We start from the raw sequence: 27,858 nt of genomic DNA, 5'->3' as shown, positions 1-27,858 counted from the left end.
TCCTGAAAACACTAGAGGGATAAATGTATCACCAAACACCATCATACTAGGTGACTTCAATTACCCTAATATAGACTGGGAACACTACTCAAGCCCAAACACCCTAGCCCAAAAGTTCCTGGAATTCATAAACTCAAATGCCATGGAACAACTAGTCACCATCCCCACAAGAGGAGATAACATACTTGATCTCATCATCACGAACATGGGAGCACAATGTTCAACACCGGAAGTATACCCCTCACTGGTGAGATCAGATCACAAACTAATCTCGCTGGAGGTCCTCATCCCACCCCACCTGAAATAAAAAGACCACAGTAAAGAACTTCTCAAAAGCCGACTTCACACTTCTAAAGACTAGTGTGGTCTCCTTTCAGGCCCCGAGCGGCGGAAAACAATACTCAAGCCGCTGAATCACTTACAAACGCCTTCTACCAGCACCTGCAGGACTGCATGGATAAGGCAATCCCAAGCAAAACAAAGACTCTTTGTACCAAAGGCAAGCGTCCAGTCTGGTGGACCCCAGCCATAAACAAACTCTACAACAAAAGGAGGAAGCTACTACAAGATAGAGCAAAATCCTTAAAAGGTAAGACACCCTTGATCACTATAAGTAAAAACTAAGAGCTCTCATAAAATCATCCAAAGCAAATTTTGAGAGAAAAATAGCTAAAGACTCAAAAGACAATCATAAGGCCTTCTTTAGCTATGTTAGAAACCTGGGAGGAAACTCCCAGATATGCTCAGAACTAGTTCAAAATGATGTGAAGATTACTGATCCTACAGACATTGCCAACATACTGGCTGACAGGTTCAGTGCAAACTTCTCCCCTCCCCAAAAGGAGAGATATCTATACCAAATGAGTGCAGCCCCCAAACATCTCCAGCCCCCAAGTGAGAACTGCTCTCTCCAAAGCGAAAAACACAGCATCCATGGGACCCGATGGTGTCCCCGGCTGTGTGCTCCACGAACTCAATGAGGAATTAAACCCACAGCTAGGACAGCTGTTTAATCAAAGTCTTACCTCTGGATACGCACCCAGGAGTGGCGCACTGCAACTGTGGTCCCACTTCACAAAGGCGGTGCCTCCACAGACCCTGGAAATTACCGCCCATTAGCTTGACAAGCCTTATCTGCAAAGCCATGGAGAGGATCATAATGGACCTCATAAATAAAGACATAGGGAATTTGCAGACTTTGGATCCAACCCAGTTTGGCTTTGTCAAAGGCAGATCATGCCTTTTAAACTTGGTTGACTTTTTGAAACAGTCACCAAAGCCATTGATGAGGGAAAGGCAGTCCATACAGCCTACCTCGATCTGGCTAAGGCCTTCGATACAATACCCCACTCGGGTATCATTGAAAAACTCATCAGCTTAAATGTTAACCCATACATCACAAGATGGGTTGCAAACTGGCTGAGTGACAGAACCCACAGGGTCAGAGTTGCTGGCGCCATGTCAGACTCAAAGCCTGTCACAAGTGGTGTCCCACAGGGCTCAGTCCTGGGCCCACTCTTGTTTGGCATCTACTTTTCCAGTACAAGCAAACACAGGAGGGTTATGGCTGACAAAGTTTGCAGATGACTGCAAACTGGGTGCCATAGTAGAAAACACATCTGACACAGATATCCTTCAGAAGGGTCTCACAGAAACGGATAACTGGTGCCAGAGCCACGGCCTAAAGTTAAATGCCAAAAAATGCAGTCATACCCTTCGGGAAAAACAAGGTTACCCCTAGCTACCAAATAGGTGGCAATCCACTGAGCACAGAAGAAGTTATCAGGGACCTGGGGACCCAGGTTGATAGTAGTCTGTCATTCGACACCCATGTAGCTAAAGTAGTTAGGAAGTCCTTCTACATTGCCCACCTTATCATGAAGGGATTCTCATCTAGATCAAGGGAGGTCATAGTCTCCCTTTACTCATCACTCATCAGACCAATGATTGAGTACAATGCCCCATTCGGAATGTATCTGACCCGACACTTGCAGCAGCTGGAGAGGCCACAAAAGTTCCTCACCAAAAGGATAAAGGGTCTCAAAAATCTGTCCTATGCTGCCCGACTGAAAGAACTCCAGCTCTATTCAGTCGCTTACCGCTTGCTCAGAGGTGACCTTTGCCTAACATACAAGGCCATGTCAAACCCAGATTTGATGAATATGCTTCACCTCAAAAAATCTAGATCCATCAGAGCCACAAGGGCGGGAGACTTAAACCTCGACACGGCTATTAATAGGACGTGCTGGAGGGATAGATTCATCACCCAAAGACTCCCTATGCTGTGGAACAAAATCCCGGTACATGTGAGGCAGAGCACCTCGCTGGCCTTGTTCAAGAGAAATCTTGACCAATGGATGGGCAATCGCAGATATACCCCAGGAATTACCTCAGTGTCACTGCTCGACAGAGGCACAGCAAAATAATGGGTATAGTTCCCCATACTAAAGGGGTGGCGTAAGCCACAAAACAATGGGCTAGGCTTATAAATGCCCTCGGGCAGATAGCCTAGTATGAACCTATGAACATATGAACCTATGAACCCTAGACCTCTGTAAACCCATGATTTTAGTATAAGCCCATACATATATTTGCATTCAAGGAAACCTCAGAATCCACCCATGTATATTTGCATTCAAAGAAAACTGAGAACCTGTGGTCCACATTTTACTTCTTGAACATAAGTGGCTGTATTCCACTCTCCCTTAAGGTTCACCAGATCTGATCTTCCACAAACAATACAATCTCCTTCATCTAAAATGAAACTCTTTTTTTTAAGGTACCTGGCAACAAGGAATCACTGTAAAGTAAAATATGTGTTGTTGCAATAAAACCTTTGGTACATACATATATACATACATATACATACATAACATCTTTGATCGTCTTTGGCAAACTCTTCCACAGTGATTAACAAAGCAAGACTATGATTCTTTGATACATTGCTCCCTGAAATACAAAGGGTTTGCAATATGAGTATCTTGTGATGCCACTATCCAGTGATTCAGCCTTCTCCTTGGATATCTCATCATTTAATTCATATTAATAGGACTGGTTCACAAATAACATTCCATTTAATTCCACTTATCACACATATAGTAAAAGCACATTCATTATAGGATCATTGAATTAAGTGATCATAGGAACTATAAACCAATAAGTATGAAGACCATATGCACCTTGCTAAGTACCACCCCTATGATGCACCATTTCCAGGAGACCACAATTTTATCAAGTTAGGATCTTGTAGATTCCTTTCCAATCATAAAGGTTAGTCTTGAAAGAGGAAAGGGTTTTACTCAGTCTAACATGCAGAGGCAATTTGTTCCAGAGGTGGGGCAACCACTGGATAATGAATCTGTCCCTCAAATGTGTTTTATATATATATTGGTGAAAGTTCATATCCTTGGTTCTAGAGTCTTGATGGCAAGGAATAGTATTTTTCTACAACCTTTTTTTTTGCAAATTTTCTTTCTCTTTTCTGCTCCAGTGTCATATTTACAGAAACATACTTCTCTTTTAAACTACCTTTTTCTTGCTACAACTCTCCAGTGGCCATCACATGCAAATAAACTATATCATTAATATCCTCTGACCAGCAATTAGCTAACTGCTTAATTTTACAGTCACTAATTTAGTCACCAGCACTAACTGCTCACCGAAAGCTATGGGCTGCAGCCATACCCTTAGCACCATCTGCCATGAGGTTATCTGTCATGGAAACTTGTTTGCCACACACTCCAAATCATCATACTTCTTGCTTTTCAACTTCCCATGTTTCAGCATAAAAACACCTACAGAAATCACCAGCCTACTCGTTGTAATTAGAAAGGAACAATATTTTTAAAAGACAATAAAACTCTACAGATTTGGGAGGAAACACAGAGGGTTTCAGCTATTACTGCACCATTACCAAAGGTCCCTTACTCTCTAGTATTTGAAGAAATGTTTTCTGTTTTTCTTTCATTTTCTTTGGGTTATTTTCATACAGGGGTATATTTATTGTGTTGTGGCACAGTTTATGTTTAAATATTAAATACTGCATTACTTGCTGAAATGAAGGAGCTGCATTTTATAAGCTTTACATCTTTTATTATCAAGCCATGAAAGCAGTGGTGAGATCTTTTTCAGAAACAAAACTATAACTATGAGTCAAGTTGTTTTATACTTAATAGTCCATGTTATAATTATAACTTCCGCTTTCTGTGATGTTCCTTTGCTGCATTACCAATGTCAGTTACCTTCTTCCATCCCACTTCAGTGCATTTGCTGCATTTCCAGAATAGACTCCCATTTCCCCTCTTCACACTGTTTTCCACTGAAATGAAATACAATCCTCAATTTATTATTTACCACCCAATTGCTAAACATCACCCCAGCCTTTCTTGTTTTCTGCTCTCAGTAACATCCTCTTATTTTCCATTCCATTTTAACTATTTAGTTTTTTACAACATTCTGCCAATAAAAATATTTCTTTTATATTTCCATACTCTTACATTCTTCTTATACATATTAGACATAACCCCTACTTCATTTGTATAATTTTTCTTAGAGCCTTTTATAATTCAGTACAAGCTTTTTCCTGTATTCACCTTGTCCATTTATGTTCCAGGAATATTAAGAATCCCCCCTGCTATGGCAGCACACCTCAACAACTCAACATACTTACCTCAGTGGGGAACTGATTAAAGTCTACACAAATTTTATTCAGCGCAATGTGTACACAAGTGCAAATAGTTTTAGATTCAGTAAGCACCGCTTAGTGGTGCAAACATGCTCAAACAAGGAAAGTTCCGTGTAATGCAAATTACCTCATAAGCAGGTGAATCTTATGCAAATGACCCAGATGGACTGCTCCAACAAGCAGAAATGCATCCATGTAGACCCTGTGTCCATGTCCATAGTGTACGCAGCAATTTTCTGCATACAGGAGTGTACACGGCCATAAGTCCCCTGAAATGGTTAGATCACATACATTGATGTGTTAAAAATGCATTGTAGATGTCTGAAAATGCACAGAAATATGGAAAAATATATTTTTTAATGATTTTGGCATGTTTGCACTGCGAGCCGCAGTGCGGAAACATGCCCAAGTGAAAAATTAAAAAAAAAAAGTATTTTATAATATTTTCAGAATGTATTATAGGACTTTGCATCAAGTCTGTACAATGGTGCACTGGTGTTGTTGCGTAGGTCATATGGCTATGAACCATGTAGTTACCAGACTGTCACCATTGATATGTATGCAAATGAGGTAAATTTGCTGAATCAGTAAAAGGAGTAACTGAGGGTATAGACCATTTCGTGTAGGCTCCTACACCATGCTGATATTTACACTGGATGTGGATGCCAGCAGGGGGGTGTCCCATTAGTTTTAAGAATTTTTTAAGTATCAATGCCCGTGTTCGCACAGATGAGAATGTTCACACAGAAAGACCACCCAGGTCATAGTGATGATGTAGGCAGCAACTATTTAAAAGCGGATATATTCAATTATTGATTTTGACTTTTGTATAACTATGCTGCCCAGCGCTGATCATAGCTTAATAGGTTTGCATGGCACACTACCCACATGACAGTGATGAAGTAGGCAGCAATGAATGGAAAGCAGGTATATTCAAGTATTATTTAGAAGTGTATAAGCTATGCTACATGGTGCGGTGCATAGTACCATGTTGTGTACTAAAGTAGGGTCATTAAATGATGGTAATTACAATTTTAGGCAGGTGAAATGCATAATAATTAGCCAATCACACATGGTGGACCTACAGCAGACCTGTATAAAGTATGCATACACCCTACAATCTGATTTTCCCTCAGTACTCTGAAGCATTGGAGTACTGACTTGGACATTTTAACTGATGAGATAATGCTAGTGGCTGCTGCAGCTTTTCTACATCTTCATGTACTAGAGGCTGAAGTCAGTGCTGCTGGTGCTGCTGATAATAGTGGGGAACATATCCCAGAGGAAACAAAGTTATGTGTAGCCCTTAGGATACTAGCTACAGGTACATTTCAAAGATCAACTGGGGACATGATGGGATTGTTACAGGCATCTGCATCCAAGACACTCCACCAGTTTTTAGATACTATGCTACCACATGCCAGTGAGCACATATCTTTTCCCCTCACCCCTGAGGTGAGGCCCAGCAATATGCAACAGTTCTACTGTGTAGCACACCTCCTGCGGTACTGAGCACCACAGATTGCACCCATGTACACATCAAGACACCACCTGCTGTGCATGGTAGAATCTACGTTAACAGCAAGGGGTACCACACCATCAACTGCTTGGTTGTGTGCAATGTCCAGGAGATTATCCTGAATGTGTGAGCTGGCAACCCTGGCAGTTATCACAACTCTCATATTTGGCACACATCACAGCTGTACCAGATGTTTTGCTAGGGGGACATCCCACATGGCCATTTACTGGGGGATGCTGGCTACACCCTGGAACCGTGGATGATGACACCCATCAGAAATGCACACACACCCACAGAAGAACACCGTAATGAGGCACACGCACAAACTAGGAACATCATAGAGTGCGTGTTTGGGCTGCTGAAGTCACGGTTCCGGTGCCTAGATATATCTGGCACAGCCCTGCAGTATTCTCCAGCCACATGTGCACATATATATTCACAGTATGTGCTATATTACACAAAATGATCCTGCGGAAACAGCCCCAGCAGGATCAGCAAAGGAACAGGATGCACAGCCCCCAACCAGTGCCTAGGTATCCACAGCCACTGTCAAAGGAGGCCTCAGTGGAGGAACCCCCTGCTGATGTCCTAGTAGGCAGACATAGGCATGCTCAGTGCACCCTGGCTTTGGCTAAGAGGCAACGCATAGCACATTCACTGACAACTTAGGGCCCTAGGGACTGACATCTTACTCCTACTCACATACAGAAAGTAGAAATGATGGCAGGCAACCCACACATCTGGCACCTACTCAGGTATCAGCTGCGTACTGCTTGCATCAGAGTCAGTCCTGAACTATGATTGTGTCAGCTGCTGCATTTTCAAGGTAAGTCCATAACCTACACAGTACTCATATGGATTATTATGATATGGCATTGTATATATGGATCTGCTACATTATGCAAGTAAATGAAGTGAGCTACTTGTACAGAAATTACATCCACGTGGGACTACAGATACCCATCCCACTACCTTGTTTCAATGAGTATTCACTAGGCCCCATGCATGGAATAGTCATGCAGACCTACTGAAACAGATACTGGTACATCAGTCAAGGGAGATGTTAAATAGTGAGGTGACATGATAGACTACTGTGTATCCCAGCAGAACATGTGGTGGTGTTCCACCACCACCAACACAGCAATGATCCCCTATAACTGCTGTAACACAAACGCATCAATGGTATATCAGCATGCCAGGCAGTCTCAGGACAGTAAAATAGAAATCGATCATACATTCTATATCTTACTTAGCGCAGGAATAACAATATATGTATGTATGCAGTTGATTATGTGGTGGATGACTACTGTCTGCCAAGTAGCTTGTATGGCTCAAAGGACTAGAGCAATTAGCTTGTGTGGTGGCATTCATGGTTCTAATCTAGACGTAACCATTTATTTTGGATGTCAGGTAGTATTACTTTTTGTTTTACAGACCATCAGTCTGTGTGTGGTGTAATATTATTAACCTTTGTGACATATTAATTATACCACACAACTAATGAAAGTCATAGCCAAGTTCAGTGACATGCAGCAGTGCAGAAACCGAGACAGATGTTATTTTGTGTAACATACAAATCCTGGACTGAAGTACAGGTTGGTGTGGGCTGGAGTCAGTTTATAACTAGAAAAACTCCCACTGGGCATGCTCATACACTTAGTTAAGCAGAGTGCAATTCTGTTCCTTCCCACTCAGAATGACTTGTTATATATATAGATATGTCTACAGATACATATAGATATGTATACATATCTGTCTGTCAGTATCTCTCTCTCTCTCTCTATATATATATATATATATATATATATATATATGTATGGTAAAACAAGTCCTGCTGACCGCAAAGCTGTGTTCAACCATGAACCAAGTAAAATGAACAAAAATGTAGAACACTGCACCCAATAAAAAGCAAATGCAAAGAGCAGCATAAAATCCAGACAGACTTTTATTCGAACACAGGCGAGTGCTTTCGCAATAAAATCTCTTCTTCAGACCATACAAAAAACTAGTAACATCTCAGATATTTAAAATACAATCAATTAAATATCTACCAATAAAAAACATGCAAATACAATAGCCATAAAAATTTTAAAGGTACAGCTTTCTTTTAAGGCAGGAACCATAGAAGGTTATTGCCATAAAGACACACATAGCAAGATACCTATTTAAAAAGCTTTCTTTCAGAACTGGCTTAAAAGGCACTGATTCATTCAGCCCTGCACCTCTATGTGCTGATAATTTGAGAATCCATCTTAATTCCTTCCTTTCTGTGACATTAGTTATATCACCCAACCTAAAACTTTCATAGATTACTTCTACTGCCATAAAATTGAACCAACGGTTAGTGCCTTTCTCTATAATGTGTTTAGCTAAGGCACTATAACTATGGCCCTTATTAGCACAATAATAATGGTCTCTAATTCGTTCCTTAAGTCACCTATTAGTTTTTCCTATATAAAATTGTGAACAAGTCACACACTGTGCTAGGTAAACTAAGTTTTTAGTGTCACAATTAGCCTTAACTTTAAAAACATAATGATTACCATTGTCTGGTTGAATAAATGTATTAGATACATCAATGTATTTACAAAACATGCATTTGCCACAGCTAGAGATGCCAAAACTAGTTGTTCTAATACTAGGTTGCCTTAGCTTACTTGCATTAGGAAAACAGAGCTGGCTTTTCAAAGATTTTTTATTTTTATAAACAAAATTTGGAACTGCACTCACAAACTCACACAGAGTAGGATCATAACATAAAATATGCCAATTTTTTGTGATAATATTTTTATATCTATGCTGTCAGTACTAAAAGTCATTCAATAAGCTACATTACTACAACAATTATTATGGGCAGTCTTTCTTATGTTTTCTTTACGTGAAAAAAAAAACGGATGTCAGCTACTTTGCCTGTCTGACTTAACCCTCTCACATGCTTTACTAACTTCAAAAGGATTATAACCACGTTCTATAAATTCCATACTAGTGGAACACATAGTTGTTCAAATTCTTGTTCCTGATCATAAAGTCTAGAAACTCTTAAAAGTTGACCACTGATCACATTTTCAAAAATATGTGTATCTCCAGCTTTTAGACCTAGCACAGTGTGTGACTTGTTCAAAATTTTATACAGGAAAAACTAATAGGCTTGAATGAATCAGTGCCTCTTAAGCCAATTCTGAAAGACAGAAATCTTTTTAAATAGGTATCTTGCTGTGTGCCTTTATGGCAATAGCCTTCTATGGTTCCTTCCTTAAAAGAAAGCTGTGCCTTTAAAATTTTTATGGCTATTGTACTTGCATGTTTTTTATTGGTAGATATTTAATGGGTTGTATTTTAAATATTTGAGTTGTTGCTGTTTTTTGTACGGTCTGAAGAAGCGATTTTATCGCGAAAGCGATCACCTGTGTTCAAATAAAAGGCTGGATATTATACTGCTCTTTGCCATTTGCTTTTTATTGGTTTGCTGTGTTGCTGTGTTCCACATGTTTGTTTATATATATATATATATATATATATATATATATATATATATATATATATATATATATATATATATATATATATATATATATATATATATATATATATATATGTCCCCCTTTGAAACATCTAAAACCCAAAACATCTAAAACCTATAACATCAAATTTCATAACATCTAACAGTACAAATCACATGAAAATAACATTCCCTCCACATATAATGACATATAATGACATATAATGACACCAAACTACCAAACACACTTTTTACTATGTTTCTGCAGGGAGGCTTGATACAGTGGGGTTAAGAAATTTACTTTTTTCCACTGTAGTGCGCTCTTGGAGTTGGTATATTTAATTTATGGGGGGGCCCACATGAGGGGTGCAGGGGGGCTTGCCCCTCTGCAGAAACTTAGTAAAAAGTGTGTTTGGTAGTTTGGTGTCATTATATGTGGAGGGGATGTTATTTTCTTGTGATTTGTAGTGTTAGATGTTATGAACTTCGATGTTATGGGTTTTAGATGTTTTGGGTTTTAGATGTTCTGGTCTCAGTGTTATGAAATTAGATGTTGTGGGTTTTAGATGTTTCAGAGTAGACCCACACACACACACACACACACACACACACACAGACATATATATGTGTGTGTGTGTGGGTGTGTGTGGGTGTGTGTGCATGTGTGTGCATGTGTGTGTGTGTGTGTGTGTGTGTGTGTGTGTGTGTGTGTGTGTGTGTGTGTGTGTGTGTGTGTGTGTGTATACAGTGGATATAAAAAGTGTACATACCCCTGTTAAAATGCCAGCTTTTTGTGATATAAAAAAATGAGACCACAATAAATCATTTCAAAACTTTTCCCATCTTTAATGTGACCTATAACCTGTACAATTCAACTGAAAAACAAACAAATCTGTTATGGGAAAACATATAAAAAAGAAAAAAAACATACAATAAGCTGGTTGCATAAGTGTGCACACCATTTAACTAATACTTTGTTGAAGCACCTTTTGATTTAATTACAGCATTCAGTCTTCTTGGGTAGGAGTCTATCAGCATGGCACATCTTGACTTGGCAATATTTGCCCACTCTTCCTTGTAAAAGTGCTCAAAATCTGTCAGATTGCGAGGGCATCTCTTGTGCTCAGCCGTCTTCAGATCACCCCACAGATTCTACTGGATTTAGGTCTGGGCTCTGGCTGGGCCATTCCAAAACTTTAATTTTCTTCTGGTGAAGCTATTCTTTTGTTTATTTGGATGTATGTTGGAGTCATTGTCATGTTGAAAGGTGAAATTCCTCTTTATCTTCAGCTTTCTAGCAGACACCTGATGGTTTGGGACCAAACGTGCCTGGTATTTGGAACTGTTCAAAATTTCCTCCACCTTGACTAAAGCCTCATTTCCAGCTGAAGAAAAGCAACCCCAAAGCATGATACTGCCACCACCATGCTTCACTGCAGGGATGGTGTTCATTTGGTGATGTGAAGTGTTGTTTTTGCGCCAAACATACCTTTTGGAATTGTGGCCCAAAAATTCAACCTTGGTCTCATCAGACCATAACACATTTTCCCATATGCTTTTGGGAGACTTGTTTTATTGTTTTGCAAATTTTAGCTGGGCCTGGATGTTTTTCTGTGAAAGAAAAGGCTACCGTCTTGCAACTCTTCCTCATAGGCCAGACATATGGAGAATATGGGAGATTGTTATCACATGTAGTACATAACCAGTAGTTGCCAGAAATTCCTGCAGCTCCTTCAGTGTTGCTGTAGGTCTCTTGGCAACCTCCCTGACTAGTTTTTGTCTTGTCTTTTCATCATTTTCTGAAGGACGTCCAGTTCTTTGCAACGTCACTGTTGTCCCATATTTTCTCCACTTTTTGATGACTGTCTTCACTATGTTCCGTGATATATCCAATGCTGTGGAAATTTTTTGTACCCTTCTCCTGACTAATACCTTTCAACAATGAGATCCTTTTGAAGTTTTGTAAGCTGTCTGTGAACCATGGCTTTTGCTGTAGCAGGCAACTAAGTAAATGTCAGTAAAATCCCACGAGGACAGCTGAACTTTGTTTGGGGATAATCAGAGTCTCTTTAATTGATAGCAGGTATGTACCAAACAAGACTGAATGTTGTAATTAAAACAAAAGGTGCTTCAACAAAGTATTAGTTTAAGGGTGTGACCACTTATGCAACCATCTTATTGTACTTCTTTTATTTTTTATATTTTTCCCCTAATAGATTTGTTTGTTTTTCAATTAAATTGTACAGGATATAGATCACACTAAAGGTGGGAAAAGTTTTGAAATGATTTATTGTGGTCTCATTTTTTATATTACAAAAACATGGCATTTTAACAGGGGTATGTACACTTTTTATATCCACTGTATGTATATGTGTTATGAAGTTGCATGAGGAGATTCAGAGATGCATGTGTCTCTCTCTCTCTCTCTCTCTATAAATAAATATATATATATATATATATATATATATATATATATATATATGCATATATATATATATATATATATATATCTATATATATATATATATCTATATACATATATATATATATATATATATAAATAACAAAAATGCCACAGACAAAAAGAGAAGTAACTAAAGAACTATTACAAAACAGACTTCATAAGTTATCTAGGCAAAAAAACATGCAGAACAAGTGTATTTGAGGGCTTTCATTCTTTAATTAATCCACACCAGCCCATGGCCCACTGGGGTTACTGTCACCAGTCCAAGACAAGCACCCAGGGTGCCCCTTCCATGGGGAGATGGACCCCTCCTGTCAGTGGAAGTGCGGGCTCTGGCCAATCTTCTCTGTCAGCCCACCAAGGTTGATCCTGCCAGTAGCATATGCTTGTCTCAAAGATCAAGCCAAGCAGGTCTCAGTGCACACAGAGGGAATGGTTCAACTACACCATCTCAAGGATCAGAGGGGTGGTGTAGGTGAATTAGTCTCACCCCCTCCACAAGGTCATACCTCACAACTTGGAAACATCAAAAATCTGGACAAGGCCCATGAAAAATAGGTACAAATCTGTATGCTGATTAACATGACATTTGCATACATAATTATGTAACCCCGCCCACACCAATGGAATTGTGGGATACCAACTTTCAAATGCAAACTGAAGAACAGACACCCAAAATATGGCACCATGGTCCCCCTGCAGCCATTCCAATGTCCCATTACTTGGCTATTTTGCCCCATTTACCATAAACACTAGTGTGTGCATGCATACTGCTTTACTTCTACAATGATTATTTGGATTTTACTTTTACATTTTATAGCAGAATGCACAAACACTAATAGATATCTGCTAAACAAAGTAATACTGTCTCACAACGAAAATAGAGTTGGCATTAAAACTTATCTGTCCTTGAAACTCACATTCATTGAAGCAGCATTGAAACCCACACCACATCCAAAGAAAATGCATCTGGCTAGTGGTGGATAAAGATTACCTTTGGGGTGTTTTCAAGTTATAGGCCTCTTGCACACAAAACAAGAAACATACATGCATTCTTTGATACACCTTCCTGACTTTATTAAATTATATTTCTTGGATAATAATGCAGCACACTTGTTAGACTTAAGTTAGAGCTCATTTTAAATGTATTGTTTGAACATTTTTCCAGTTGGCAATTAAACAAAATGCATGAACCAATAATGACAAAACTGCCCAATTCAGAACATTTCCATCACAAAAGTCTACTTACACACACACACACGCAGACACACACACACACACACACACACACACACACACACACACACACACACACACACACACACACACACATACATATATTATATGCATATATATAAATAGAATGACAGTAGTGTAAGCCATAGGCATCTTGCACAGCATCTTGCACTTATTTTCAATTTCAGTTTTTTTTTTTTTGGGGGGGGGCAAAAGGCCAAAAGACTAGACAAAGGCCCCTTCTACAATCTCACTTCACACTCTGCTCAGTAGTTCTCACAGCATCTGCCATTTCTGATGCAAATTCAAACAGGCTATTATGTGAAAGGCTGACAAAGTCATTCTAAATAATATTGGCCTTGCACACAAACCAACTTATGTGATTATTGCTGTTTTCGGTATTCATTGGGACCAAATCGTTATGATTCAGATAAATAATACATTTTATAACTATGTCTCGTTAAACTGTTACAGCCCCTAAAAGATTAAGTCCTTCATCTGGCAAGCTTGGTATTCAAGCCTAAGGCCTTAAAATTAAGCCAGATTGTAGTTATCACCTGCCCATCTCTTTACAGGTATTTACTCGGTTGCCTGTTACAGCAAAAGCCATGGTTCACAGAGAGCTTACAAAGCATCAAAGGGATCTCATTGTTGAACGGTATCAGTCAGGAGAAGAGTGCAAAAAAAATTCCACAGCATTGGATATACCATGGAACACAGTGAAGACAGTCGTCAAAAAGTGGAGAAAATATGGGACAAGAGTGATGGTGCAAAGAACTGGACATCCTTCAAAATTTGATGAAAAGACAAGACAAAAACTGATCAGGGAGGCTGCCAAAATATCTACAGCAACACTGAAGGAGCTGCAGGAATTTCTGGAAAGTACTAGTTGTGTACTACATGTAACAACAATCTCTCGTATTCTCCATATGTCTGGGCCATGGGGTAGGGTTGCAAGACGGTAGCCTTGTCTTTCACAGAAAAACATCCTGGCCCAGCTAAAATTTGCAAAACAATACAAGTCACCCAAAAGCATGTGGGAAAATGTGTTATGGTCTGATGAGACCAAGGCTGAACTTCTGGGTCACAATTCCACAAGGTACGTTTGGAGCAAAAACACTTCGCATCACCAAAAGAACTCAATCCCCACAGTGAAGCATGGTGGTGGCAGTATCATGCTTTGGGTTGCTTTTCTTCAGCTGGAACTGGGGCTTTAGTCAAGGTGGAAGAAATTATTAATAGTTCCAAATACCATTCACGTCTGGCCCAAAATCTTCAGGAGTCTGCTAGAAAGCTGAAGATGAAGAGGAATTTCACCTTTCAACATGACAATGACCCCAAGTATACATTCAAATCAACAAAAGAATGGCTTCACCAGAAGAAAATTAAAGTTTTGGAATGGCCCAGCCAGAGCCCAGACCTAAGTCCAATAGAATCTGTGGGGGTGACCTGAAGAGGGCTGAGCACGAGAGATGCCCTCGCAATCTGACAGAATTTGAGCTCTTTTGCAAGGAAGAGTGGGAAAATATTGCCAAGTCAAGATGTGCTATGCTGATAGACTCCTACCCAAGAAAAATGAATGCTGTAATTAAATTCAAAGGTACTTCAACAAAGTATTAGTTAAATGGTGTGCCCATTACTTATGCAACCAGCTTATTGTACATTTTTTTATTTTTTATATTTTTTTCCCTAACAAATTAGTTTTTCAATTGAATTGTACAGGTTATAGGTCACGTTAAAGATGAGAAAAGTTTTGAAATGATTTATTGTGGTCTCATTTTTTTTACATCACAAAAAAATGGCATTTTAACAGTGATGTGTACACTTTTTATATCCACTGTATATCACACACACACACACACACACACACACACACACACACACACACACACACACACACACACACACACACACACACACACACACACATAGACACACGCATAGACACACACACACACACACACACACACACACACACACACACACACACACACACACACACACACTTTCATGTATATTTACATCCCTGTTATTGACAGATATATGTTTATATGTCTGTGTATGTCTGTATTGTCCTACATATCCTGTTACTGGTGACTAAAGCTGCAGTATGACACATGTATAATGTTGCTCAAAGGACCACATGTAAGGGATCAACAGTAGATAATGCACTTCCCTACAGCCCTCTGTGCCGGCTAGATGTCACAACACATAAACCAACATGTGAACAGGTGGTGTTATGTATTATGTTGCGTATGCATGCAGGTTTTTGCCCACATGCTTGCCCATCCAAATGCAAATAGCCATACAGGTTCATAGATTCATAGGTGTGTCCTAGGCTAATGGCCCTGGAGCCTTTACAAGCCTATCCCATAGGATTACCCTGGCATCATGCCGCCCAACCTTAGTTCCCAATGCCTCTGTTGAGTAGAACCACTGGAGTGATCCCCGGGGTGTATTTCTATTTTCCATCCACTCATCAAGATTTCTTTTGAAGAGGGCCAGTGAGGTGCTCTGCTTAACATGTATGGGAAGACTATTCCATAGCATGGGCAATCTCTGCGTTATGAACCTGTCCCTCCAGCATGTTCTGTTGATTGCAGTAATGAGGCTGAGGTCTCTGGAGTGTGTGGTGCAGAGGGATTGGGATTTATTTAGATGCAGCATTTCTAACAGAGCTGGGTCAGACATGGCTTTGTAAGTCAAGCAGAGATCACCTCTAAGTAGGTGATATGAGACAGAGAAAAGTTGGAGTTTTTTGAGTCTGTCCAAATAAGACAAGTGTTTAAGTCTAGGATCCTCTTTGTGATGTACTTTTGCAGCTTCTCCAGTTGTTGAAGGTGTCTAGTGAGGTACATGCCAAATGGGGCATTGTACTTGATGATTGGCCTAGTGAGGCAAGAGTAAAGGGAGACAATGACCTCTTTCTTACTGGATGCAAAACCCTTAGTAATGAGATGTGCCACAAAGAAGGACTTTCTGACCACAGTGGCAATGTGTAGGTCAAAAGAGAGGTTGCTGTCAACCTGTGTTCGCAGATGTCTTATAACGCCTTCTGTGTTCAGTGGACTATCATCGATGTGGTAATTCAAGGGAACTGGGTTTTCCCAAGGGGGATGATAACACATTTCTTGGCATTGAGCTTAAGGCCATGGCTCTGACACCAGTCGTTGGTCTTAGTGAGGCCTTTCTGTAAAATGTCAACATCGCTTGGGGAGTTAATAATAGCTCTCAACTTGCAATCAACTGTGAACTGTCAGCTGGAGTCCCTTTGAGTTGGCCTGGACTTCAGAGAAGTATATACCAAACAGGAAAGGACCCAGGTCCGAACCCTGTGGGACTCCACTCGTGACAGGTCTGCAGTCTGACTTGGAGTCAACTACTTTCAAACTGTGGGTTCTATCTGTGAGCCAGTTTGCAACCCACCTAGTGATATAAGGGTTGATGCCTAGCCTAGTGAGTTTTTCTATGATTCCTGAGTGTGAATCCCTTTACTCTTGCCTCACTAGGCCAATCATCAAGTACAATGCCCCATTTGGCATGTACCTCACTAGACACCTTCAACAACTGGAGAAGCTGCAAAAGTACATCACAAAGAGGATCCTAGACTTAAACACTTGTCTTATTTGGACAGACTCAAAAAACTCCAACTTTTCTCTGTCTCATATCACCTACTTAGAGGTGATCTCTGCTTGACTTACAAAGCCATGTCTGACCCAGTCCCGGTTAACAAATGTAAAATAATAAATAAATAATAAATAATAAAAGCCTTGGTCAGATCAAGGTAGGCTGTATGAACCAACGTGCCTTCATCCACAGCTCTGGTGACTGACTCAAAGAAGTCGACCAAGTTGAGCAGGCATGATCTACCCTTCACAAAACCAAACTGTGTAGGATCCAGAGTTTGGAGATTCCCTATATCCTTGTTTTATAGGTCCATGGCATGAGTGCCATAGCTTTGCATATCAGACTCATCAGACTAATGAGGCGATAGTTCCCAGGGTGTGTAGTCGCTCCTCCTTTGTGAAGAGGGATGACTGTAGCAGTGCACCATTTGGTAGAGATAAAGCCTGAGGTGAGGCTGTGATTGAACAGGGCATACAGGTGAGGTGCCAGTTCAATCTGTAGTTCATGTAGAACACAGCCAGGGATATTGTCAGGTCCCATAGAAGCTGTATTCTTGGCCTTGGACAGTGCTGTTTTAACGTGTGCAGCAGTAATACTGGGTACCTGGCAATCTACTGGTATTGATATTAGTCCTTTGAGGGGGAGAGGGGTAAAGTTAGAACTGAATCTGTCGGCCAGTATATTGGCAATATCTGTTGGCTTGGTATAGGCATTACCATTGTGCAGTAGCTCTGAGCAAATCTGGGTATTGCCATGGAGATTCTTTACATAATTATAGAAGGCCTTGTTTGTTGTCTTTACTATCTGCTCCAATTCTGTTTTCATAGCTAGCTTTACAGGATTTGATGAGGGATCTCAACTTTTTGTTGAGGCTGATAAGGGAGTTTTTCCAGTCTTGGGACTTTACCTTATTCTGCATCAGTTTTCTCCTTCTGTTGTAGAGTATGTTTATGGCAGGGGACCACCAGATTGGCTTCTTTTTTTTTTTTTTGGAGGAGAGTGTCTTGGTTTTATTGGCTATGGCGAAATCCATGCAGTTGTGTAATTCTTAGTACAGTGCATTGGTGTATGATTCAGCGATCATGCAACTATTCTCTATTTGCATGGGTGCCGTGAAGTTGGCCACCTCTGTTTTTAGGAGCCCAAAGTTAGCATTGGAGAAGTTTTTCATTGTGGTTACCTTTGCGGGGGGATGTAGATTTCCAAGGTGATTAGTTTGTGGTCAGATCTAACCAGGGAGAAGTTGATTATTGGTGTAGAGCAATGGTCACCCATGTTAGTAATAACCAGGTCAAGGATGTTGCTACCTCTAGTGGGGGTAAGAACAAGCTAGTCCAGGGTATTGGAATTAATGAATTACAGGAAACATTGGGCAAGTGCATTGGTAAATGTGTAGTTTTCCCAGTTAATAGAGGGGTAGTTGAAGTCACCCAGTATGTTAGGTTGGACCCTAATATTCTCCAGGGCGCTTAGGAACGTGAAGTGTGAGTCTTGGGACATGGTTGAGGACCTATAGCATGCTATGACCTGAATTGCTGTCTTACACAATGTTAGCTGCCTCTGAAGTATCTCAGATGCATTATGTTGGGCTACCAGTCTAGAGGTGTGCGCATCCTTTATGAATATGGAAACACCACTGCCTTTGAATCTTCAGTCCAAGTTCTGGGTCTGAAAGATGTGGAATGAGTTATAGCCTGGTAGTGCAGGGGTGCTTTCTGTTGCCTTGAACCAGGTCTCTGTTACAGCCAAAATTGCTACTGTAAACACATAGCTAGGATAAAAAACAGTTATCTGACTGTAAGGCTACTAGATGCAGAAAACAGTTGAGAAGCATTGTCACTCACAGCCCAAAACAGTTATCTGACTGTAAGGCTACTAGATGCAGAGAAAAGTTGAGAAACATTGTCACTCTGCAGCCCACACATGCTGCTCAACACAAGGCTAGTTTATGTACTCTACTAGCATTCACCTGCAGTCTCATATAAAATAGGCTTCAGCCATGATGCTTGCTATAAATACTGTGATCTGTAGTGTGTAATACCTAAATAGTTAGGGGTCCTAATCTCACTCGAGCCTGGTGTGTGTGTATATGTGTGTGTGTGTGTTTGTGTGTGTGTATATGTGTGCGTGTGTGTGTGTGTGTGTGTGTGTGTGTGTGTGTGTGTGTGTGTGTGTGTGTGTGTGTGTGTGTGTGCGCGCGCGCGCGCGCATGCAGACGTGTATCTCTCTGCATAACAAATAGGAGTCCCACATTGATTTCCAAATTCCAACAGGCCTTCCCTTTTTGGCCCTTGCAGGTGCAGCCAGCCTCCAAACCCCTCTCTTCCACAAGGCCTGCTGATGTCATGTACCTTAACACTGCTAACTGCCATTGTAATGACAGACTTAAGTTGTGGTGCATGCTGTAAATACTGCGATCTGTAGTGTACAAGACTAGATAGGTATAATTTCTAATTTAATTCCAGCCCACTTGGTATGTGTATATCTCTCTGTATAACAAATGGGAATCCCACATTAAATTCCAGTGGGCCTGCACTTGTTGGCCTTTGTAGGTGCTGTTGGCCTCTAAACACTTCTCTTCTAAAAGGCCTGCTGATGTCATGTACCTTACCACTACCAACTGCCATCACAATGTCAGACTTAAGCTGTGATGTGTACTGTAAATATTGTGATCTGTAGTATATAAGACTAGATAGGTATGGGTTCTGTTCTCACTCTAGCCCACTTGTGTGTGCATCTCCCTGAAAAGTAAGTATGATCCCTACAGTGACTTCGAAAGAGGTGGGGTTTTGCAGTATTTTGGCTGTCACAGGTGAGATGTGCCTTCAAAGTCCTGACCAGAACAAGGTCTGCTGATGTAATCTACCATAACATTACCTAAAGAGATGTTAATAGCACACCTGAAGTGTGGCATGTGCATTAAGTACTATGATGTTTAGTGTGTACCATTAGATAGGTAGGTGCTCTAATCTAGTTGCAGCCAACTTTGACTGTGTATGCTGTGCAGTGTTCTTTACATATAAATTGATAGTAGTACTATTCTCACTGTAGCCAGGTGTGTGTGTGTGTGTGTGTGTGTGTGTGTGTGTGTGTGTGTGTGTGTGTGTGTGTGTGTGTGTGTGCGCAGATGTTAGAGCATTTTACATCAGAGTACAGGATCATAAGATCATTGTACATTAGTAGCCTAATAGGCCTAGGTCCCATAAAATCCTAGTCAAATTATTACCCTTATTTACAATATCAGCACCTATTGCCCCTGTCCACAAGGGACACATGCAGAAGCCCTATGGTGACATGACAGTCATCCAAACAATCATACAGATTGCATCTGAGGAAGGCCAATGAGGTGCACTGTTTGCCATTAGGCGGGGTCTGTTTCAATGGTTTGTGAAAGTGTGGTACACATATCTTCCCACCAGCATGTATTATTAATGTCACATACCAGGTAATGTCTTTACAGCTGGTAATACATGTATCATTACAGATATGCAGCATTTCCAATACAGCAGGGTCAGACATTGCCCTGTATGCAAGGCAGAGATCAGTTCTGAGTAGTCTGTATGATACAGTCTACAATGACAGGTATTGCACACAATCCTCATAGGACAGATACTGGGGACTTGAAGTTCCCTTGTGAGGAAACTTTGCGTTGTGTGCAATTGCCACTAGTGCTTGCAAAAGTACATGAGAAAATGGCCATTGCAGTGAAATATTGGCATGCTGAGGGGAGACTACATGGAGGTTATAACTATATCATTGTCAGGTGACAGCACCCTTACTAATGACATGAGCATGATATATTACCATTCTTACTCCTGTGGAGACATGGTAATCTATGTTAAACTAGGTGTAAACCTATGTGGACAGGCCTGTGTATCCAGGTCTTTCACCCCTGAGTATGTACAGGTGTGGCTAATGATGTGCTACTCACCAGGAACATTGCTATTACTGATGGAAATGATATTATTTACACATTTGCATGGGACTATGGCCATGAGTGTGTGAACAAACATATGTTCATGAAGACCCTCTTATAGGAGAGTGACATAACTGGGAGATTGTATGATTGCTCCCAGTTTGCTGTACCATGAGGTGCTTCTTGTCCTGCTGCCAGCTACAGCCAAGTTTATGCAGTTGTACAGGTGGCTGCATAAAGCATTGTTGTTGAGATTGCCATACTTGCCTCTCCCTCCTGAGGGTGGTCTTGCAGTCATGCCATTTATACTATACAATAGAAGATTATCCTTTGCTTTGTTGAAGTTTACACCTGTGTTTGCTGAAGGGGGCTAAGATGTGAGTCTTACATGTAAGGAGATTGAGTTGTGGTCAGATCTTACCATGAAGGACCACTCAATGCAGGTGCTACAGTGGTCACCATATTGGTAAGCACCTGATGCACTAAGTTGGCTCCCCATGTGGGGCTGTCACTCCACTAGTTCAGGGCATTGTATTTAAGGGCATGGAATTACCTTTGGCCAAGTGAATTTGAGCAAGAGTAACCAACACAGTTTGCATTTAGTGAAGCTCACCCCACACTATGGTGTTGTGATGTAGCTTGATAGACATTGGTAGATTCCAGTAAGCACAACAGGTGTCATGTGTCATGTAGTTGCCCTGTAGCTGGCAATGGCTTCACTAGGTGGCCTACAAACACTGAATAGCTCCTGCAATGTCTTAAGAGGATCACATTGTTTAACCAATCTGGATGTATATATATCTTTAATGACCATGGATATACCACCTGCATTAACTGGCACACTTTTAGTGTGGGTTCTGCACATGTGGAAGGATGTGTAGCCTAGAATGGTTGTGGTGATGTCCACAGCCCTGAACCAGGTGTGTGTGACTGTGCAAATGTCTGCATCTTCCAAGGTGGGTGGAGTTTAGTGGTGACATTCCTAGTATGTACCAGCATAACCATGACATTGTTTGAGGATGGTGTTTCCTCTAAGGAAAGTTTTCCCGATAGACATGACCTATAAAATGCACTATAGTGATGTCAGCAGCCTAGTCCAGCACACAAACTCCAAGGGGTGACAGATGACCACCATCTGTGGCAAAGGATCGAGGTCTGCTGAGCAACTCATCCCAGGCTGACATTTACTGGATCCCCTTAAAATGATATCACATGATAAGCCATTTATTGACTTCAATCATTTTCCATGTGTATTGAGCCATCAACCCACCTGAAGGCTAAGAGCATTCCAGCTGAAAACAGACTCTGTAAACTCAGTCATGTGTCTGCATACAGTCCATTGCCTCATGCTGTACACACCAACAAGAACTATTATGTCATCATAACATCACCTGATGTTGACAGCCCTGTGTGCATGTATCTTATGGCATATCCTGGCACCTCACAGACAGCTAACTGTGAGCTTTCCCATCTGTAGCTTGGTGACAGGGACATCAATGTGTCACACAATGTAATCACCTATGAATAACGGGGTTGAGTTTGTGTTTTGCCTCAGGTGTTTGACCAGTGAGACAGTGGTGCATGCGCTATTATGTGTACTTCAGAGGTATGTGTATGCGTACAGAGCTTGCAAGTGGGTTTCTGAGGTGTCTGTCCTTTATATATGTGTCTGGTAAGGAGCTCCACACATGCAGTTGTGTGTAATGTGGGTGTGGGTTGAGTAAGTGGCGAGGTGTGCATGTTGTCAAACTGTTCATTGCCATATGTACTGACTGGTGTGTGTGAAGCAGTATGGAATAAAGGTTTGTTATATAGTCACACCTGTTACATGTTTTATTTGTGTAGCATTGCGGTGTAGGGTCTGGGACACTGTCCACAGCTCCACAGTGGTCACTGATACTGTTATTAGCAATAAAGTCTTGCTTGTGTGTACATCACAGCAGGCCTTCATTAGACAGTGGCCTGACAGATGCTCAGTGTAACTTATTATCACCTTTATGTAAGTCTCCTAAGGTAACACAACACCTGACAGTGTGCCATAACATGGTTGAGTGGGTACAATGCTTTGCCATGTGTCCCTTGGATTGACCATAATCCCATGATTAGGCTTAGTTGCAATAGCATACCTACAAATGTGACAATGTACAACTCCAGCAAAGATAGGGTCATGCTGCTACACCCTTGGGGTTGACAGCCTCAAACACATTGTCTGTAGGCACACCTTGCAGTGAAGATGAGGATGTCTCTGCATGCACAGAGAACTTGTTCAATTATGCGGTCATTACTCTGGCTTTGTTAGTCTACACTGTCTGTCAAGCAACCAGACAGCACACTGAATGTTGTGTGACATTATCTGGGAACACAGGCATGTGTTTTGGCTACATAAATGTACAGTATGACATATGTAGGACAAGTGTGGGTACACACATGCAGACATGCACCATGAAGCTGTTGAATGTCAGGCTGCATGAATCACTGTGAAATTGTGACCTAACAGGGATCACTGCCACTGTGATGCTTGCTTGAGCAACCTTGCACATGTATGTCACCGGACATTGCACATCATATTGTGACACTGCAGCTGTGCTCTGACTTACCATCCACTCATTACCCTACTGGAATCCTAAGAGCCCTGGAATACTAGGCATAATACATACCGCACTGTAATGATTGCTCTGATTGCTACTCAAGGCATCTACCTGGAAAAGGGTATGTCAAGGCTACAGAGCCTTGCATGACGTGGGACAACTATGTGGATGAACAAACAGGTTTTGGTCTGCTCCTCATGTGGAGCTTGTTACTAACATTTTGATTTTGGTGAGAGACAAAGTGTAGTAGCATAGTATACCAGGAGAGAGAGTGGTTGTGCTGAGACCAGCAGTTGCAGTAGCCAGGCACCAGCAATTCAGGGGACTCCCCTCTTGTCAGCATTTTTCACAAGGTAATTGTGTCATCACACTGCTTGAGTGATGTTCAACTGCAAGATAACTGTGTAAACACTCCCTCTTTACCTTTCCCAGGGTGTACATATCACTTCCTCCTCACTGCTTGCCTATGCTCTCTACAGACACAGGCATATTGGCAGACTGCCTTCTTGGAAACCATGATGGAATTAAAGTAAATATGTAGTTGCACACACGGCAAGTAGCATGCAGTGACAAGCGGTGTCCCCAGATGACTCAGTAGTGTTACATTTACCGCCATGAAAGGACTTATCATGGGAATGGTCAGTAACAATGTAGTACACCTACATACACTGGCCCAAACCCAGTTTGTTTTTCAACGTCAGATCATGCTTACCCTAAGCATTGGACCTAATTGACTATTATAGTATGCAATGGATGAGAGGAAAATGACTCACCCCACCTGCCATGGTTTAAGAAGTCATTTGACAAGATTAGGCAATCAGGCATTGTGAACACACTGTAGAGGCTATTTACAAACTTTTATGTCAGCCATCGGATAACCAAGTATCTGACAGTCATTATCTGGGAAGATAGGATTGTGAAGGTCAGCGCTACAATGAGACCAGAATGTCATTGTTCCACTGTATATGGCACTCATCACACCTATCATTGAGTGCAATGCCACCTTTGGTATGTAAGAACACAGGCATATCTGACACTTGTAACAGTCAGAGAGGTCCCACAGTAACCCAATACATGATGTACATAACATGTCCAATGCAGACCATATCAAGGCCGTAACTGTGTATTCTGTCTTTTACATGCTTTGGAGGGGAGGTGTATGGTGCCCATACAGGGGTTGTCAGATCCCACTGTGTGCCACCAACCCATCCAAGAAAGGACTAACATGAGACATACCTGTTCTACACAGCTGCACCTTGACGCTCGTATAAATAGGCCAAGCTGGAGAGACAGGTATGTAACAGTGACACTACACACTACATGTAACAGGCTCCCCATCCATGTGAAGCACACTTCTGCTGTAACATACATCATGTGCAAGTTACTCAATGGGATGTGGAACAAGGCAATCATAACTGGTTTAGGACAAATGTGTGTAATGGACACAGGAGAATTGTAGATGATGCATCTCCTATGCCACAACATGTAGATGTGTCAGCTCCCATAATTTTGCCTACACTTATCAAAGGAACCACACAGTGTCAGAGATTATGGATGCAGCAGGCTGCATAAAGCGACTGTCCCTGTTAGCCTATGATACACATATGAACCTATGGAGCCATGCACCTATACTGCTTTACCTTTATGTAGGCATTTTGTTTCTGTGCTGACATTCCTTCCTGTGCTCCGATGTTTACAGGTTTATTGTAGCAGTGTACCCATATGTGTGTCCCAAACAATTCTTAATCTGAAACATAAACAGTTCTATGAGACATGGTTCATTGTGTATGTATACAGCCATTACAACATCATCCAGCTTAATCTACACAACATAATGTGGTTTACTCATTACATCTGGCTGCAGACAATATCTGTTAGTGACCAGTACAAGTGGCATGTACAAGGCAACATAGCAATTTAGGTAGTCACCCTGTGCATCAGACACATAGCTTTATTTCTTTGCATGGATGACAGGGATGTGGCACATGTATTGTCACTTGAACAGGGTGTTGTGTGGTGGTGCAGGAAGCCTAGGCTGACCCAGTAGGTTGGCAAGTGTGTATGTGAGTCAGGAACAGGAGCAGACAAGATGGACCATGTAATGTGCCGTTTGTGCCTGCAGGTGACCTGAATGTGACAGAGGTGTGTGAGTGTCTGCGTAAACACAGTCAAGGTCAGTGCTAGCCCTATCTGACTGTATATTAGACAGCTTTGAACCATGCATGGTAGAGTTGACAGTTCACCATCTCATTCCCCAAACACAGGAACTGCTTCTGCCAGGAGTTGCACTAGCACCTCCATGCCCAAGGTCAGAAATGACATTACTACGCAAGGGTGAATGCTGTCTGCTGGGACCGTATCCTCCACAGGAATTCCCAGGACCATGAGCCCATGGCCTGCCATATTTTGGTCTGGACAGCACACTTGCCTCTGGGGTGCTGGATGTACTGCCACTATGACAGTGTGAGTGAGTATGGCCATGTGAACTCTCAGCAGATGTAGCTGCTGACCTATGTCCAAGATTCAGATGCTCAACTCCAAACAGGCTTTCTATCACAGACAATGACCATTCCAAGACAGATATTCTGCCATCTCTCTCTCAGACCATTGTTTTTCCACTGCATCAGTCAACTGATTCAGGGTATCAGCAATGCAGTGGAGGCAGTCACAGATGTCAGACTGTGCTGCATCCATTACCATGAGCATTCATATGGAGGTCCTTTCAGAACATGTCTGTGCCTCCATGATGACCCTACACATATGCCGAATGACACTTGATGAGACACCTGCAACAGCTGGTGGAAGGACAGCAGGCCTCCTATGAGTACACTTATCAATCCATCTGTGTGGAACCACAGCATCTTTTTGGCTATGGCTAGTATCAACACTTACTGCAGCCACAATACCCACACTTTACTGTCCAATGTCCCCACCCTCTGACTGTTCAATATCTGTGGCCTCAGGGGACTGGGTATGCAAAGGCATATTGACTGTGTACAGTTATAATGACGACAGAAGAGGGATGTCAATCTCTGTGATAGATTCACAACACCCACCTGTTTCTCAATTTGGCCAGCATCCTCATCAGAGTCTGAGGACACACTGATATCAGGTTGTCAAGGGGACAGAGACCAACCCCTCCTGGTCACCTGTGTTAAAAAGGGAAATGCAGTACATTAATACATGCATTACTATGCTCTACAATACTATCTTGCAATATATGTTAAGCTGTATACAATGGTGTCAGTAATACAGACTTGTTTAACCCCTAACTTCATATAACAGGACCTAAGGACATTATTTTCTAAAAAAAAAAATTCTGTAGTTGCTTGTAAAGAATAAGCTCCTTAATCAAGAATCTCATGAGCAACAGTGATGTACACTGTTGATATCTGTCAAACTTCTTGCACAGTTGACACATAAGGCAATTTGTACTGTCCTGCAAATACTGAAAATCTATCAGTGTGGTCACAACTACAAGGCATAGGTATGACTGTAAACCATGTTCCATTGGTAAAAATCTGTGAGGTTGTCAATCATGCAGACAGTACATCAATCCAGCTGATAGGCCTGGGTGACACTTTAGTAAATACAATGCACTAAAACTACATCTGTAACACAACAGTGTTATGCTTACCAGGAGCAGGATCATGAGCACGTTTGATTCTTGACAGTCCTGTGAAAATTTGAGGGAGAGATAATGTAAACAGCAACCCATGTTGCAGTATGACAGGCTACTATGTCCAAATGTCTCACATTTACAGTACATACTATGCTAATTGGAATGTTGGTCACAATCTAAGCATGAGATTCAAACTGCAACCAACCTCCTCCCCCAGATAAAAATACCTGCCACCCACATACAATTATGTACACCCTGACACACTGAATGCTACAGTATTCCAATGCGTATCCAACTAAGCATACCTGGATGCTCCTCTTCCGTGGAAACAGTGGCACCCACATCCACACCATACCATGTAATGCATGTCTGGGAGCTTTCCTGTGTTCCTAGGTTCAGCAGGAATTCCTCAGTGGCTGACAGTGGTTGTTTCACTGCAGGCCCTCACCGGTGACAGCAAGATCCATCATCCATCAACCATCCATCCACCAGCCACATCTGCTGCTCTTCTGCAAGAGGCATTTATCATATCAGAGGCACAATGTCACACCTGCTCATATGTCCTGCTCTGGTGACCAACTGCATCGACATTGTGAACCAGGTCAGCTCACAATGCTGCCCACTGTTCCCTGTTTGTCCTCCCCCTGGACAGCAAAAGATTATAGTTTTGACATAGGGTGTCCAGGACAGTGTCATCTTCTGC

Source organism: Protopterus annectens, chromosome 7.part0, assembly GCF_019279795.1.
Source record: "Protopterus annectens isolate FY-2018-M chromosome 7.part0, PAN1.0, whole genome shotgun sequence".
Taxonomy (NCBI): Eukaryota; Metazoa; Chordata; order Ceratodontiformes; family Protopteridae; genus Protopterus; species Protopterus annectens.
This window is presented reverse-complemented; position numbering follows the sequence as displayed.